The sequence below is a fragment of the Chiloscyllium punctatum genome, chromosome 9 (assembly GCF_047496795.1).
Source record: "Chiloscyllium punctatum isolate Juve2018m chromosome 9, sChiPun1.3, whole genome shotgun sequence".
Lineage (NCBI taxonomy): Eukaryota > Metazoa > Chordata > Chondrichthyes > Orectolobiformes > Hemiscylliidae > Chiloscyllium > Chiloscyllium punctatum.
In genome coordinates this window covers 91,552,394-91,569,887 of record NC_092747.1, presented here as the reverse complement: position 1 = coordinate 91,569,887, position 17,494 = coordinate 91,552,394, and the positions used below count along the sequence as shown (strand labels likewise).

The window sequence follows — 17,494 nt, the reverse complement described above, 5'->3', positions numbered from 1 at the left end:
TGAACACAGTCCAAGATTTTGATAACACATGGCGCACTCATAAGGAAATTCTTCTGAGCTGATTCATTGGCACCTCCAGGAAGGGGCGGAGACAAGACTTATAGAATTCAAACTGGGAGATATAGTCTGCCATCACCCAGCAATGTTGGTTAATCTCCACACAGACACTGAGCACATTTTAAGCTCACATCTTATGAGAAAGTGTCTTTTATCTTTTCACCTCACCAGATGTTGGATTTGGCAAATTTCTGAACTCGATGAGACCTCAGTAGAGATTGTGACAGATGCATACACAGAGAATTTGTACCATGGGGGAATTATGGCTTACACCCACTAAAGTAACTGAGGATCCAGCAGCTTGGGCAATTCGCATTAGCCATTTACAAACACAACTAGGGTCATACAGAGGGTGAGGTAGTGATAGACAGACAGGTCCCAAATCCACAAAGGCAAGAGAGTGAGTTGGCCAAGGTCATTATCTGATTGTTAAAACAAGGAGTTCTCTGTCCAGCATTATTTATTAATAAATTGCCAATATGCTGGTTAAGAAACTGGATGGCTCTTGGCAGCTCACCATCTAAACGAAACTAACCCAATAACAGCATCGGCCTTAGCAAACTAGCCTCAAAACCATAATGAATCAGGTCCTTCAAGCAAAAATATTTCACCGCACTGAACGTTAGTGATGGATTTTTGTCCATTCTTCTCCACTGACACCACCATTATAAATTCACCTTCACATTTCAAGGCCAACAATACACATAGACCTGCTTGCCCTAGGGTTTTCACAATTCTTTGTCACATTTCATCAGAGGCTGGCTAAAGGCGAGACAGATTTTCCTGACTAGAATACTTTGTACAGTACATAGACGATCTCCTACTGTGGACAGGGACAAGGACCAAACATTTGACCCTGTTAAAGGAACTGTTAAAGAACATGCCCTGGGCTGCACTCTTACCCAGAGACAGAGATAACCCCTTTATGAAGGCAATCATTCCAATGCTCCCACCAAGGTGTGGTGGAGGAGCAAGTGCCTGGCAGCCAGAGCTCTTCCACTGGGCAGGAGGCCCAATTCTCACACCCAAGCGCACACAAGCACACCTCTGACAGTGTCAATGCACCAACTCGCTTCTAAACCCCTTTTTTTCTATTCATTCACAGGATGTGGGTATCATTGCCCATCCCTAATTGCCTAGTGGGCAGTTGGAAATGAATGACATTGGTGACATCTGGAGTCAGATGAGGCAAGGATGGCAAATTCTTTCCCTAAAGGACATTGGTGGGTTTTTTCAAATGACATACAAAAGATTTAATTGAGATTTTTATTGAATTCAAATTGTACCATCCACTGTGGTGGGATTTGAACCCAGGTCACCAGAATATTACCCACATCTCCACATTACTAGTTTACCAATAATTCAGTTAGACTATCACCTCCCCTCTTGGATTAACAAATGTCAGCCTGAAGTAAGGCCTGCCAGACACGCAATTGACTGAGAAAAAGAGGATTGAGACAATATGATAAAAGTAAATTTTGGGAGATGTTTGGCCAAGCTTGTGCCAAGACCAGACAGAATTAGAAAAAATCTTCTCAGATGGAGAAGGGTGAGAAGCCATCTTAACTTGGTCAGATATTAGATTACGATAATAACAAGTGCAGCCTTGATTCCCTCTCCAGGATTACAACATGCAGCCTGTTGGTCTGCAGAGTAAGTTGGATTGCCAGAATGTTCTTGCCCGAAGAGCTAATTGGACATATCATGGCTGTGTGTGGTTTGTTGCTCTGGAGGCAGGGGAATATGGGGATGGTATTTTGTGGATCTATCCCAACAAATTGGTGGTGTTTGGTTATAACAACCAGTGGGTTTTGTATAGGAAGACAAATGGGAGCTCAGATTATTGCTCCCTGAGCACAGACACCAGGCTAAGCAAGGATAGGTCCAATCTTGGATCAGTGAAGAGCAGATAGAGTATTTTGCCTGTTGGAAGAAACACCACAATGTTTCACTTTGTCAATTATGGCAACTCACGAAAGTCTGGTTTAATGTCCATTGTAATAGGATTGCAGGAAAGGTCATGGTATGGGGGATCCTGATCAGAATGCCAAATTAAAATAGTGTTACAAGTCTTCAATATGGGAAATGTTGGCATTATCTAAGAGGGAGAGTGACTACAACACAACAGCACCCCTTTAGAGACTATTAAGTATGAGGGAAGACTTGTAGGTACCGCACTGGATAAATACCAGCACATAAAAGAAGTAATTGTGTGTCCCATTCCCATAAATTAAAATGAACATGCCTTGTGTGGTTGTGGACATATGCCATTCTAAATTGTACTAAATCAGCAGCCTGAACACAGATATTAGCATACAGGATGAGGAGACAATACAGCATCACAAACTTCCAAAAGGCCTACCAGGATGGGGCCCTCACATGTAACATACGAAACACCGCCTTTTTTATTAGGTCACATCTACTGGCCAGGGCAGGTCTAATCGAGCTCACAGATGTCCACAGGAGGAGTGAGATTTTTTCAGTGTCAGTGACAAATTCAGACAAGTTTTATTGGATTATTGAGAGAAGTATGACGCTGGCATTCATCTCCCTCCAGAAAAAATAAAGCAGGTCCAGACACAATTGGTAAATACACAAATGTTTTTGCTGCTCTTATTCATCAGAAAGCGCAAGTTCAAAGGGTATCAGGGAAAAGAAGTGACTAATTGGTCAGATTACTTCTGGTACTGGGGCTCAAATGTGCAGATACACCTGTGGGAATGTCTTCTATCACACTTGGCTGTGTTGTTCATCTTGTTTACTTTGATTTACCTCACTGTCCTTATGGTTAAATTAATCTACTAGAGAACTCATCCAGAAACTAATTATGGACTCTTGCTCCTACAGTGGGAGTTGAGAAATTAATGAACATGGATAATGTTGCAAAAGGACTGTGCAAATTAGTGTGTGATATGAATTTCACTGTATTGAGCACTGTGTGAAAGTTGGGAAGACACTATCTTCTTGGCCTAGTTGTATCTTCTAAGATTGCCTTTTTTTGAGGAAGGGGATCAGAAAGGAATTTGAGCTCTTTTAACAACTCATAATAAGGTAAGCTGTACATGTGTGAAAGCCTGGATGATGCTGAGAGCCAAACGTAAAGGAGGGGTGACTGACTGCCAGCCTTTTGGCTCCAGTTCAAGAGTAATCTGGCAGTTTCTTAACAAACTACATTTGGTAAATTTCTTTCTGTTTGGTCTTTATAGTTTGATCATATCAACACTCTGAATGATCAAATCCTGGAGAATGTCACCATGCAGATGGAACCTGTGGAAGGTTACAAAGTGCTGTGGTGTATTCAAGCAGCTAGCCTATCTCTTAACCAGTCAGTCATGACAGGACAAAATCTCTGAAGTTCTGAGGCAAGGATTGTCAATGAGGAATTGGTAGGCTTGTATTTTGCTAAATCTTCAAGATACCTCAGAAGGCCCTATGAGATTTTAAAGGGTGGAATGTGTAGATACTAACCTAAAGTTTGCTGGTTTATCTAAAATAAATTAAATAAAATGAGAAGGAAATTACATATGAAACTGATGATGACCTAATTGTTGGGAGTGGGTCACAGGTTTTTAAAAGTGTTTCTGTTAGACTGAAGTAATGCGGAGGACACCTCATCTTCCGCCTCGGAACACTTCAACCCCAGGGCATCAATGTGGACTTCAACAGCTTCCTCATTTCCCCTTTCCCCACCTCACCCTAGTTCTAAACTTCCAGCTCAGCACTGTCTCCATGACTTGTCCGGACTTGTCCTACCTACCTATCTCCTTTTTCACCTATCCACTCCACCCTCTCCTCCCTGACCTATCACCTTCATCCCCTCCCCCACTCACCCATTGTACTCTATGCTATTTTCTCCCCACCCCCACCCTCCTCTAGCTTATCCCCCCATGCTTCAAGCTCACTGCCTTTATTCCTGATGAAGGGCTATTGCCCGAAACGTCGATTTCGAAGCTCCTTGGATGCTGCCTGAACTGCTGTGCTCTTCCAGCACCACTTATCCAGAATGAAGTAATGTGCATATTTATTGACATTAAGCTTTGTAACTCACCAGTAATGAATTGAACGGTCACAGTAACTCTGGAAAAGCTTAAGTTTTGTTTAAAACAGATACAATGAATCAAAAGTGATTATGTGGACTTTTTATCCATGAAATTAAGTTGCATTGGTGGTTCAGTGGTAGAATTCTCACCTGCCATGTGAGAGGCCTGGGTTCCATTCCTGGCCAATGCATTGGAGCACTTTTTAGGGTGGCACGGTGGCTCAGTGGTTAGCAGTGCTGCCTCACAGCGCCAGGGACCTGGGTTTAATTCCAGCCTCAGGTGACTGCGGAGTTTGACCATTCTCCCCGTGTCTGCGTGGGTTTCCTCCAGGTCCTCTTCCCACAGTCCGAAGATGTGCAAGTCAGGTGAATTGGCTGTGCTAAATTGCCCATACTGTTAGATGCATCAGTCAGAGGGAAAGATGGATGTGTGGGCTACTCTTTGGAGGGTCAGTGTGAACTTGTTGGGCCGAAGTGCCTGTTTCCACACTGAAGGGAATCTAATCTGAATTTATAATTATCATGAAAATGTGCTGCGTAAATATCATACAGCTGACTAGATAAAATAAAAATGGAGTACAGTGAGTACAAGATACATTTTAGGTCAAAGTTCATAAGGACAAGAGATCTTTGGCCAATAGTGCTAAGGAGAATCCAAAGGGATTCTACCTCAGAGTATAAAGGAATCTTGATCTGATGGGCCAATGGGCTGAGGAGTGACAGATGGAGTTTAATTTAGATAAATGTAAGATTCTGCATTTTGGAAAGGCAAATCAGGGCAGGACTTATACACCTAATGATAATATCCTGGGGAGAGTTGCTGAACAAAGAGTCCTTGGAGTGTAGGTTCATAATTCCTTGAAAATGGAGTCACTTATGGATAGAATAATGATGAAGGCACTAGATATGCTTATCTTTGTTGGTCAATGTGTTGAGTATAGTTGTAGGGAGGTCATGTTGTGGTGGTGCAAGACATTGGCAAGGCCATTATTGGAGTAGTGCATGCAATTCTAGTGTCCCTGCTACAGGTACGACATTGTAAAACTTGAATGGGTGTCAGAAAAACTTACAAGGATGTTTCCAAGGTTGGAGGGTTTGAGCTATAGGGAGCAGTTGAACAGACTGGGTATGTTTTGCCTGAAGTGTCGGATGCTGAGGGGTGACACTGTAGACGTTTATAAAATCATGAAGGGCATGGATAGGGTGAATAGATGAGGTATTTTCCCTGGGATGGGTGAGTCCAAAACTAGAGAGCATAGGTTTAAGGTGAGATGGGAAAGATTTAAAAGGGACGTAAGGGGCAACTTTTTCACATATGGGGGTGATGCATGTATGGAATGTGCTGCCCGAGGGAGTGGTGGAGACTGGTACAATTACAACATTTAAAAATCATCTGGATGCGTATATGAATAGGAAAGGTTTAGAAGGATATGAGTCACGAGTGTGGTGCTAGAAAATGGGGAATTCCTGATGAAGGGCTTTTGCCTGAATCGCCAAATTTCCTGCTCCTTGGATGCTGCCTGACCTGCTGTGCTTTTCCAGTACCACACTCTTGACTCTATTCTCCAGCATCTGCAGTCCTCACTTCCACCTTAGAGGGATATGGGCCAAATGCTAGCAAATGGGGCTAGATTTATTTAGGACATCTGGCCATCATGGACGAGTTGGACTGAAGTTGCTGTACACCTCTGTGCCTCTATGACTCAATGATCTTCTTTACAAGAAGACACAATCAAGTCTTAATGATTTAATTGATCAAATAGACATGGAAAACGTAACACATTTGTAATGTTTGCCAATGGTTAAACTGATCATTTGCTGATGACTGGATAATGTCACATGTGTTAGATACATCATTTCTTTGTTTAGAAAGAATGTTAAGCAGCTTGCCTCAAAGTAAAGCTTGAGTTAGCTTGAATAAGAGGTCAATCGATCAATGACTGGAAGATGAATTAGGGTTGTCGAATCACCTGTTCTAGTCTGATTTTCGGACAAGTCCTCATAAAAGGGTTGACTTTTGACTGGAAGCATTGTACAGCTTAGATTTTTGCAGCATTTCATAGCAAATTTTCTTTCATAATGAACAGAGTATTTTCCATTGTTAGAACTGTCTTGAGTTATTGATATCTAGAGTGAACCCAATGGGCCAGGGAAAATGGGAATAAAAGACCTACAGTACAGAGGGCGGGAAGATCCATACTTGACCAGAAGTCTCCTACACAGTGAGTGTCATGTGACTTGACATCATTTTTGTAATATCATCAGCTAACCAAGAATAACTGCTTCCTTGTACAACATTAACCAATTGTTATATGTTCACCAATTGCCAATCCACCATTATTAAGATCCTGAGGGTCATCATTGACAGGAATTGACCATATGTACGATTGCTAATTTTGGTTACCCCAGTTTTGGAAACAATTCTTTGTTTACTTGATCATCTGATATAGTCTTCAAAGCCATTATTTGGTTATCCCTCAATTATTCTTTTCCACAGGATAGACCCATCTGTTCAATATTACCTAAAAGTTATGCCCTTTCTGTTTTGGTATCAATCCATCATATTCACATCTTCAGCAAAATCTCTATCACTTTATAATATCATAATTTCATGAATGTTAATGATGTAACACGAATGTTATTATTTGGAAATTTCGGTTTAAAAGTGGTTAGAACCACTTATAGCTTGAAGTTTGATTTGTATTTCAAGTTCTGTGGGTAGAAACAGATTATCTGAAATGTGTCTACATGCATTTTAAAGAGAGATACTACAAAAATTGTTGACATAAATAGTTCAGTGCTTTAGAAAGCAATTAAAGAAAATAGGAAAAGCTGTGGTTGTTAGCCAACAACTATATGTCATTTGACACAGGGGAGCTGGGGCAACCAGTTTCCTTTTAATAAGAAAGACAGAAGCACCCAGAGAGTTTGTGAGTTGGTAGGTCTCTTTAAGAGAGGAAAAGCCCTAATAACAACATCAATGCAGTTTGAAATATTCAAATCAGTCTGGTCAGAAAGATTGTTTTTTATTCATTCACAAAATGTTGGTATCACTGGCTAGGCCCGCATTTATTGTGTGTCCCTAAATGGCAAGAGGGCAATTAAGAGACAATCGCACTGTTATGAGTTTGGAGTCACATTTAGGCCAGACATGGTAAGGAAAAGGCATATCTGATAGAAAAGTTCCAGAAGCGAAAGGTTTTGAGGTATCAGAGAGGAAGACACCACACAAAGCTGTCAAAAGTAGGTGTTTACAAAATACGTACTACAAATTATGTAATCTGAGTTAGTGATCTACTCCAGGGTTTGATGGAGAAAAATTGACTAAAAATATTTCATCAAATGAATACAAATATTTGCCAGAAAAAAACCCAACTACTGCCATGCCCACAGAACAAAGAAATAGAGTGACCTTTCACTGATGCTTCAATACCTGGCAGGCTGTTGTTGAGCACAAAAGGCTGATAGTTATTGTAAGGTTGTTTCAACTAGTTCTTGCATAGTATAAAGCAGTTGGTACTTTTTTCCTTTTTTATGGAAAATAAACTTTTTTTTGTTAAGTATACTTGAAGCTTTTTTGTGATATGTTCAATGATTGATTACCACAACAATGAAATTGTAAACAAAATAAAAACTTATGAACTATCAAGTCACATTTCACTCCAGAAACTGACTTGTCTAATATTACTACCACCTGGGAACATACCAAATAAATCTTTACTCTGTACTCCAAGGACAGAATGGATGTGGTCGTTTGGGAGTTAGGAATTTGATTGAGACAGTAAATTTTGACACATACATCTAATCGACTCAACTGTTGAGCCTGAAAGCACTGCAAGTCCCCCCATATGGCAGAGTCTGCAGACAATGCATTAAGCACTTTGACATCTCAGAACACATTGAGCTGGAATGGAAACAAGTCATTGTCAATCCCATGTGACTGCCTGAGAAGAGACTTCCTGAGGCAATGACAGTCAGAAAGCAGGACAGTCACATTCTGTTTACATGATGGATCTGACTTGACATCCTGCCAATTGCTATAGGTCACATTAAACGCTAGTGATTTGGAGACACTGCGGTGAAAATAAATAGGAATTTTACCTAGTTTTACAAGGAATGCTTTGGCTGCATGACTTTATATGCAATTTGTTGCCATGTTGATACAGGAGCTACTTGAAATAAACTTCAGATTGAGTAAATTACTGCTGCTTCTGCATCTTGAGGAATTATAATTTGAGTTACTGGGATGGGACAATTACGTTAATGGAATTGGGTAAAAGGGAAGTAGGATATAAGAACAAGATGTCCAGGGAATTTGGGCCTGAGAAATGACACTTAATCTGGGGGATGGCTCTGGTGGCCAAATAAGACAATGGTGCATTCAGCATAGAACAAACCCTTCTGTCTGACTAGTCCATGCCGATTATGTTCCCAACTAGACTAGTCCCGCTTTCCTGCATTTGATGCTTATACCTTTCCTATTCGTGTACTTATCCAAAAGTCTTTCAAACATTGTAACTGTAGCTGCATCTACCGCTTCCTCTGGCACTCATTCCACAGACTAATCACTCTCTGTGGAAAAAAGTTGCCTTTCTCTCACTTTAAAAATATGCCCCCTTATTTTCAACCACCGCACCATATGGAAAAAACCTTTGCTTTTCACCTTATCTATGTACTCTCCAACTGGTGTTTCCAGTTCTGTAACCTAACACCAGCTCTAAAGAGCATACTGAAGTTTTCTTAGGAATACTAATTTCAGAAAGCCCATTTCAGTTCTGAGGCACACCTTCAGACTACTTAGATGCGACTTTCTTGCATTTAGCACTGTCTAATCCCCTGCAATGCAGCAAGCCCAAATTTAAGTGAATTGCTTTATGAGATACAACATAGACCTTAGTGTCTCATCAAAACTAATAAAATGAGGCCTGGGACCCAATTTCAGATGAGCTTCTGGGACCAGTTGCAAATTCTGAGATTCTGAATGAGGAAGCGCCAGTTAAGGTGGGAATTGTTGGTGTGAAGGATGCTTGTGCAGATTAGTTCCTTGAAAGAACATGTAAGGGAGCAATGCTGGTGATTGCGGTTGTGCTGTGCACGAGTTCTCTATTTTCCTAGTGCAGTGAACACAGCAGTGGTTAAAATCTGCAAAATAAAGCAGGACTGTGCAATTCTTTAAGCATCATTTTGCTCCATTATTGTACAACAGTAGGAACATAATCGTCATGATTATGAAGATCCCCAACTCTCCGTGGTCTCATCACTCATTTAGTGGCGTCCCCTCCCTCAGTACTGCATTCAATCACCACAATGCTTTTGTTGATTCCAGGTTTGTAAAAGTTGCTGAGTGTTTTATTCAGCCAACCTCCATTATATTCTCCCATTTCTCCTCTCCAACTCCTTTAAACCATAATTACCTGACCCTCATTCCACAGTCTTCCTCCCTCTTCCATATACCTATCTCAGCACTGTTCTCATTCCCTCCCACTGATTGACTGCTAATAGCCAGTCACAATCTCATTTTTACATCCCTAATTTGTTCAGATCTCCAGACACCTTCCATTTCCACAGGACCACTGTTGCCCCCCAGCAAATCGCCAAAATCCCAATTCACAAAAAAAATCACAGACTCTCCATCCACCCCTCAATCCTAATCTCTGGCACTCAACCATTATTCTTCTACTTCTGGTTCACCTAAACCAATCTACTGCACTCTGCATCTGCTCCCAAATTGTTCCAACTTTCAGTTATTCCCAAGTGGGTAGTGTTGGATTATTGTGTTGCTAATGAAGGGTGTGTGTGACGCGGATTCAGTGAGGAGCACTGCTGTAGAGCACAATTTAATGCTGCAGGTCTCCAGCTGTAGAGCACAGTCCCTGGGAGACCTGGCATGAAGCACAGCTGACTAGATGACCTGCTCTATGATCCTATATTTGACACCTTGGTCCACACACTAACATTTGTTGCACCTCGGACTAATTGCCTGTGGATATGTCTGCGTACTGTAGCCATTATATGAATTTATTTTGCATTTACATGAAAACCAGCATATGTCCACTATTTCAGGTTATGCAAACAATATGAGTGTATTACATGCTGTAAAAAGAAGAGAGAAGATTCACTGTTGTCTCAGGCAAACACATTTACTAGAAGGCTACAATTAACAGGAAAATCGGCAAAGTCTGTTCCCTATGAAACAACCAATGATTCATTCTGCCATCTCCTGGAACAATGTTGCAACAACAATGCTGTGGTGCTATAACCCGTAAAACAAGGCAAAGCTTATTCAAAAAAATTATCATGAGTTCATTCTTAACATAAATCTAGAGTAGTATCCAGGGAGTGATGAATTGCCAGATGTGCTGTTTTTCAATGCACCTGTCTGTCCTCTTTGATTCATATAAAAGATCCCATCATTATATGCTGAATATGGAGTTCTTGCTCAATATTTATCACTAGGTCATCATAAAAACTGACTATCTGGTCACTATGTTCCACCTATCCATGGATCATGCCCTGTGTAACTATACTCATGCATTTCCCCAAATTATGACAATGACTAAACCAAAAGGAATACTTCATCAGTTATTTGTAAAATGTTACAAGATATTCTTGGCAATGAACGGTCCTGTATAAATGCATCTATTTTGCATTTTACTTCTTATTTTCCTAGGCCATAGTAGAAGATCAAGCAAGGATCCATCAGGTTAAGTGTATCACCCTATTGCTGACACCATGGTTTGTTGCAATGATGGCTACATTAAACTCAGTACCATTGTGAAGAAACAGTGGGTGGAGAAGAAGAGAGGTTTTTTTTTAAAGAAGTTATGACAGTTCCAATGCACAGATCTGTTGCATTTATGTTGATGTTCCAATGTGTACAATATTCTATATCTTTTGTCAACATGAAAAGACACCAATTAATTAATATCTTTGATCACTCCCAAATTGATGCACACGTGTGAGATAAGCAGCTGTCACAATATGCCAAGCGACCTGCCAAAAGCCTGCAAATTGTAGGTATCAATCAGCTCTAATGCTGAGCATTGAAGCCCTAAAGTAATATTTGAGTTGGTCTGGCGGCTGGTTTGATTGTCTGGTTTAGTTGGTGGTTTTCAAATGCTGAGTTATGCAGATGAAGTGTGTGAGAAGGTCGGTGGCAGGGACCATGTAGGGACATTGTGTGAAAGAAGCATTTGGAAGATGTCCGGTACAGACATTTGGCGAGTCATAGCTACCCAGTCCTTACTCTGTTTTTCCCGTTGGAAAATTGCGCCATCTAGTTGCTTGGGGAAAGAGAAGAGAATTAGAATTCTGATATAACTGGAGTGAGTTGATGCTCAAATAAGATGCAAATACTTGGAAATAAGGTAGTTGCCACTCACGGACCAGATTCTGAAGTCACATTTAAAATCTAAAATTTGGGACATAATCTTTTCAAATTCAAGAACTTGATTTCATTCTCACTCTATTTCATCACCGGTATCACCACTCCAGTTGCCAGAGAAAGGAAGGGAAGAAGTCCCATCCATTATCAAATTAGAATTTTGCTTATTAATTAACTATAAAGTAAAAATGAGAACTTGTTGTTAATTTGATATTTGTATTTTATTTAGCTTTGTTAGCTCACATATAGTGCTTCAATTTTATAACTGAGCTCCCATTTATATCTAGACTTACCAAAGAAATTTGACATTGAACAGACAGGGTCACAGGGAATTGCTGCTCGATTGTCTCACTGAATTTCCCAAGCAAGCTCTGTGCTATTGGAATCGAGGCACTAAAACACTTATTCCTAAGATCTGGCAACCCTAAAGTAGTCAGGTCAATGAATGTTTTGAAACAATGCCTCGTATTTTCTTCACAGTGGATCTTTCAGTCTATTCAGCACAAAATTCCTTAGCGCACAAAGAATAGATTTTTCCCCTATGAGATATTTATCTCTTTTTTTTCTGTGTCTTCGACTTGTAGATCTGACACTGGTATGCAGTCTTTGTGGGCTTTACCTCTCTCTTTACTATACTTCTTGCTCTACACAAAAGAATGAGGCTTATTATTAGGATGGATAACATGGGAATAATCACAGCAGCAATGCACATGAATATTATTCAAGGGATTCTGAACAAGTGAAGCTCAGGTCAGTGGAGGCCCTTAGACAGAGGAACTATTGAAAGCTGTTACACTGGATTCTGTGACAGTCACGGATCTTTTCAAACTTATGTGAATCTGTCTTGCTACTGTGCTTAGCATGGGTTTCTGTCTGTCATCTGATATTTTATCGCTTCACTGAAGCTTTGAAATCTCGGGCAGTGAATAGAATTTTTTTTATTGACACAATCCTAAAGAATGATTTAAGAGCATTCTCCAAACAAAAATGTCAACTTCAATATATTTCCTCATTTTGAAAGAATTAGAAACATACATCTAAATTTCAATAGATAACCCTACAAATAATTGTAGATAGTTTAATAAAGTGATAATTGCATTTAATTAATTGCTTTCCTACACTTCTCTTCAGAAGTGTCTTCAGAAGTAAAAGAAAGCCAAACAAAACAAGCTTTCAGTGAATGAAGTTCTTTTACTGTATAGTGTTTGATAACAACAATTAACAGAGCAGGACAGTGGATTTGGAAAGCTGACATCAGAGTTTACTATAATCTCTTGTTAGCTCCCTGCAATGCAGGACAGATTTACAAAAGGAAATGCAACAGTGTGCTCAGAATGCAGAAAACAAGGTTCAAAGCTTCAGACTGCATAAATCTGGCATTTGTTGGCACATTATGATAAAACAGTACATTTTACAGAGGAATTGATTACTGATCTTATACAATGAGTGTGAAATGCAGAGGTTTTCTGCAATTAAAAATCACGGCTTGGCATTTCCAATAACATGACACTGCATTCCAAACTTCTCTCTTGTTATAAATAAGACAAAGTCAAACGAGATCTTCAAACAGAAAATGCCACTGCATCATATTTTGCAACAGAAAACATGGATTAACAAAAAATTTGAGCACTGATACAAAATTCTCCATACCTTCAATATTTCTCAAGTATATTAATTTTGATGTGCAGGCCCATGTCGGCAAAAATAGCAGAAAATTTGCACAAAGCAAAGTTTCACCTACTGACAGACACCTGCAAAGATACACAAAGGTGCTAAGTACTAATGACGATGGCATTGTGCAGTGCACTCAAACCTTTTGAATGCACAAGTGTTTCCAGTTTAAAAATGCTTTAAAATATAAACGATTTCATGTTTTGCTAACTATACAATGTCAAAAGCAAATAAACACCTTTATGAATATCCTCATAATTACAGCAGACTCTTGTTTAAAACTATATCTAAGAATCAAGTCATAAATTTATGAAGTCTTCCCATTCTGCTTGCTGGTTTGGTGCAGAGTTGTGACTGAACTAGCTTACCTAATAGTATATGTGCAAATAGATAATGTTCATGTTTTGGTTCATCCCTTACTAGGATCATGTAATAAATATGAACAATGCCTCATTTGAAATCAGATGGTAATTTTGAATGTCTTTATCGGATATCTTTGATTCCATCAACTTTGCCAAAATTATTACATGAAACACGTGTAAAGAAAGACAGGATACCAAGTTGACCGGGTCACATATTCAATGATCTCATTGTCTACTGCGCATGTTCATAATATATGACCAAATTACACCTCAAACATCAAATGAATGAATGACCAGCTGAATTGGTTGAAGGAATGTGGGCCAGGATTTATTATGGGAAACCTGTTGCATTTCTACGAATACTGCTTTGGAACTTGCTGGAACATTCTTTAACATCATATAAAAAAAAGACCATCTTCAACAGCCCAGCACCCCCTCAGTATGGAATTGAAGCTTTAAACAAAATAATGTGTTTCCAAACTAGAATGGGGCTTGTACATACAGTTAACTCATTACTGAGACTGCAACCAATTTTATCATTCTGTCTCACGTTTGTATAAAGTATTACCTGTATTCCTCATTGTTTGGAAAATGCATCTTACCTTTGTTTTGGTATTGGCAAAACTATATGGGCAACACGCCAGAAAAATATTGCTGTTGATTACATATCTGTAAATTTCCTACCTTGCGTGATCACTGTTGTTTTTTTAAGCCCAAAGATTACTGAGTCACATGGCACAAGTGAGAAACAGTACTCTGTTCTGACCATATAAAAATAGTACTTACAACAATCTAGATCTAGAGCTCAACCATTTAAATCAGAGATAGAGATAAATTTCTTCTCACAGAGGATTTGAAACTCTTTTCGTCAAACGACTGCATGCAGATTCCTTGAACATTGGTATGGCGGAGGTATCTAGATTCTTGATAAGCAAGACATGAAAGGTTACCAGGAGTAGGCAGAAATGAGCTTATTGAATGATAGGGCAAGCTACTCCAACCTGTGAAAATCAACTCAAACTGAAGCTTATGAACTGTCAATTATTACACAATACTGCAGTGTTGCCTCTGTGTCAAATGATTACAAATTCAGCAGTGCAATCTTGTCAAGATGCTACATTGTCAGAAGAGCCATCTTGAAGGTGGGCTGTCAACCTTAGGCCCTCCTTTCCCTCTCAGGTAGGTGAAGAATAGCCTTTGCTGTATTTTAAGAAAAGCAGTAGCAATGTCCTGGAAAATTCTTATCCATCAAATAAAACCATTAAATAAAATGGATTATCAGGTCATTAAAATATGCTTTCTAAGTTAAGGATAGTTACCTCTGAGGAACAGATGGCTATATAATTAAAGTGACAAGGGAGATAATTTTTAACAGACTTGGATATTTCTTCCTACTATACTTGTACCACCATTTTCCATCACTAAGACATTCTATCCTTAATTTAATTTACTTTGAGAAATCAAGCATGTTCTTTGATCATGGTTTTAATCAAATTGGTAATATTAAATGATTTATAACACAGATATAAACAGAGATGACACCAATTTCAATGGGTGTAACAGGTTTTATTCAGAGTACTCTAATGAACTGATGAACGAATCAAGCACAGTGAGCATCATTAGTAATCAGATTCACATAGTCAAACACAGAACAATTGAATAGTTGAACACTAAAGGGCTCATATTTAGCTAAACTATCCTAAACAACAAGTGCTGAAACATCAAGTTATTTGTTAAAGTTTGATTTATTTTTGTGATTTGTCTACTCTATTCCCTGCATTGTTACAGGAACATAGTAACATTGTCCCACACTGGTATTTGATTGTAAAGCAATTTGAACTCTTAAATTGTGAAAGTATATAAATTCAAACTTTGTTTTCTTATTTTCTTTGAATTTGCATCATATGTTTCGGCAAATGAGGTCCAATACAAATGTCAGAATTTTGTAAATGTTTAATCTGAAGTGTGCTCCTCCCTGATTTAAAACATTGATTGTTCAATGTGATCTTTTGATGAAATATTTAATTTAATTGCTTTGTACTTCCATGTCGCAAACTTTATTGATCAACTCATTTACTTAAATACTTTTGCACATGGAAGCAGCAAAAGAATAAGGATTAAAGACAAATGCTGCAGATGCTAGAAATATGAAACAAACACAGAGATTATGGACAGTTTCGACAGGTCTGGCAGCATCTGTGAAGTTAGAAACAGAATTAATGTTTTGAATCCTACATGACCCTCCTTCAGAACTTTTCTCCACCAATGCTGCCATATCTGTTGGGTTTGCCTGGCACTCTTCATGTATGTTACAGATTTCCAGCATCCACAGCATTTTGTTTTCAATTGAGTGTAAACACTCACCCTGATGCAGAGCCATAGGAAGTTCAGGACATTAAGTCCGTGCCAACCTAGGTGCGAGGCTTGTCCCTCCTCTGGCAGTCTTCCGAGAAGAGGACTCCAGTCCTTTGCATCATCCCCTTGAGCAGGTCCTGCAGGTTTCTTTTGGAGAATCACTGTGCCATCTTCCCCTTCAGCTACAACTTCTCAAAACATCCTTGACTGAGCAGGACATTTTTGGTATGCTAGTAGTCAACCAGGATCACAGCAACCTTTACATGATGGTGTGGCTACAAAAGGATTATATTGTGAGTTGTTCTATACCAGGAAAATATTTAATGAGGCACTTTCGTAAAGAAAACCTGCTCGACCTCATGGAGGACGCCCCACCAAAAGAATCAGTGCAACTCAAACTTAGCCAAAAAGATTTGGCCTTGTATCTTTAAACAATGTCATTCTCAAACTCAATGAGCTCATACTGCCGATTGAAATGTGAAACTGGAGGCATGAACCTTGGTGGAAGGTGCTTGCATTAGCAGAGATAGAGTGACTGTGAAATGGCAGAGAGAGGAGTATAGCATTGTACACCTTCAAATCAGCAGACTTTGAATAGAATTAATGGATCAAAACCTATCTTTTATTTTTCTTGCAATGGAAATAAATCTGAATTCTTTTTTTTAATGTACATATTTTTAAAATTCATCAGTTCTTTCTATTCCTGCTTTGAACCTTCATCCTATGATTTTTTTTAAATTTGCTAACAGGAACGAGCTGCTCATGCCTGATTCCTGATAAATGGCTTTTGCCCAAAATGTCAATTTTCCTGCTCCTCGGATACTGCCTGACCTGCTGTGCTTTTCCAGCACCACACTCTCAACTCATACTCATGTTGCCTTTATCCTTCTGGAACCGTAGAATCCCTACAGTGTGGAAGGAACTTTGCAGTTCATCGAGTTAACACCAATCATTTGAAGAATATGTCAATCAGACCCACCCCCCCTGCCCTATGCCCAGGACACTGCATTTACCATGGCTAATCCACGTAACATACATGGGAAATTTAGCATGGCCAATCCACCTAACTACATATTTTTGGGCTGTGGGAGGAAACTGGAACACCTAGAGGAAACCTATGCAGACAAGGGGAGAACATGCAAATTCCACACAGATGGTTGCCCAAGGCTGAAATTAAGCCCTGTTCCCATGCTACTCACTGAGCCAACATCTAGGTGGTAGAAATGTGCATTTGGAAAGTGCAATTGAAACTGCCTTGATGCATTGATGTAGAGTTTCTTGTAAATTATGAAGCTATCTCAGTTGTGGATCCTGTGCCAATCAAGTGGGCAGATTTGCCCTGGATAGCATCAAGCTTCTTAAATGTTGCATCATGATTTTAATGACCCTTGGTGTACTTTGTAATGCTCAAGTATTGAAGTGGATCAATTGCATTCTCAAAATCCAAATAAAGTATATCCATTGGATTACCCTAATCAAGTTTGTTCCTTTCAGCATATCTGTGAGCTACTCCTAGTTCGTATTCTATTCACATTGTTTATTATCTCTATGAATGAATATGGGAAGAGGTAATATTTTCACCCCTTAATGTGTTTATTCAAAATCAAGAGATCAGAAAAAAGAAAC

General features: G+C 39.3%; 1 long non-coding RNA gene and 1 other non-coding gene across 2 annotated transcripts in view; both read left to right on the top strand.

The window, feature by feature from the left end:
* LOC140481544 (uncharacterized) overlaps positions 1-17,494 on the top strand; it is a 302,075-nt gene that overhangs the window by 233,423 nt on the left and 51,158 nt on the right. The window lies entirely within an intron of this gene.
* On the top strand, positions 4,217-4,287 carry trnag-gcc (transfer RNA glycine (anticodon GCC)). Its single transcript has one exon. It is a non-coding gene; the product is annotated as a tRNA-Gly (tRNA).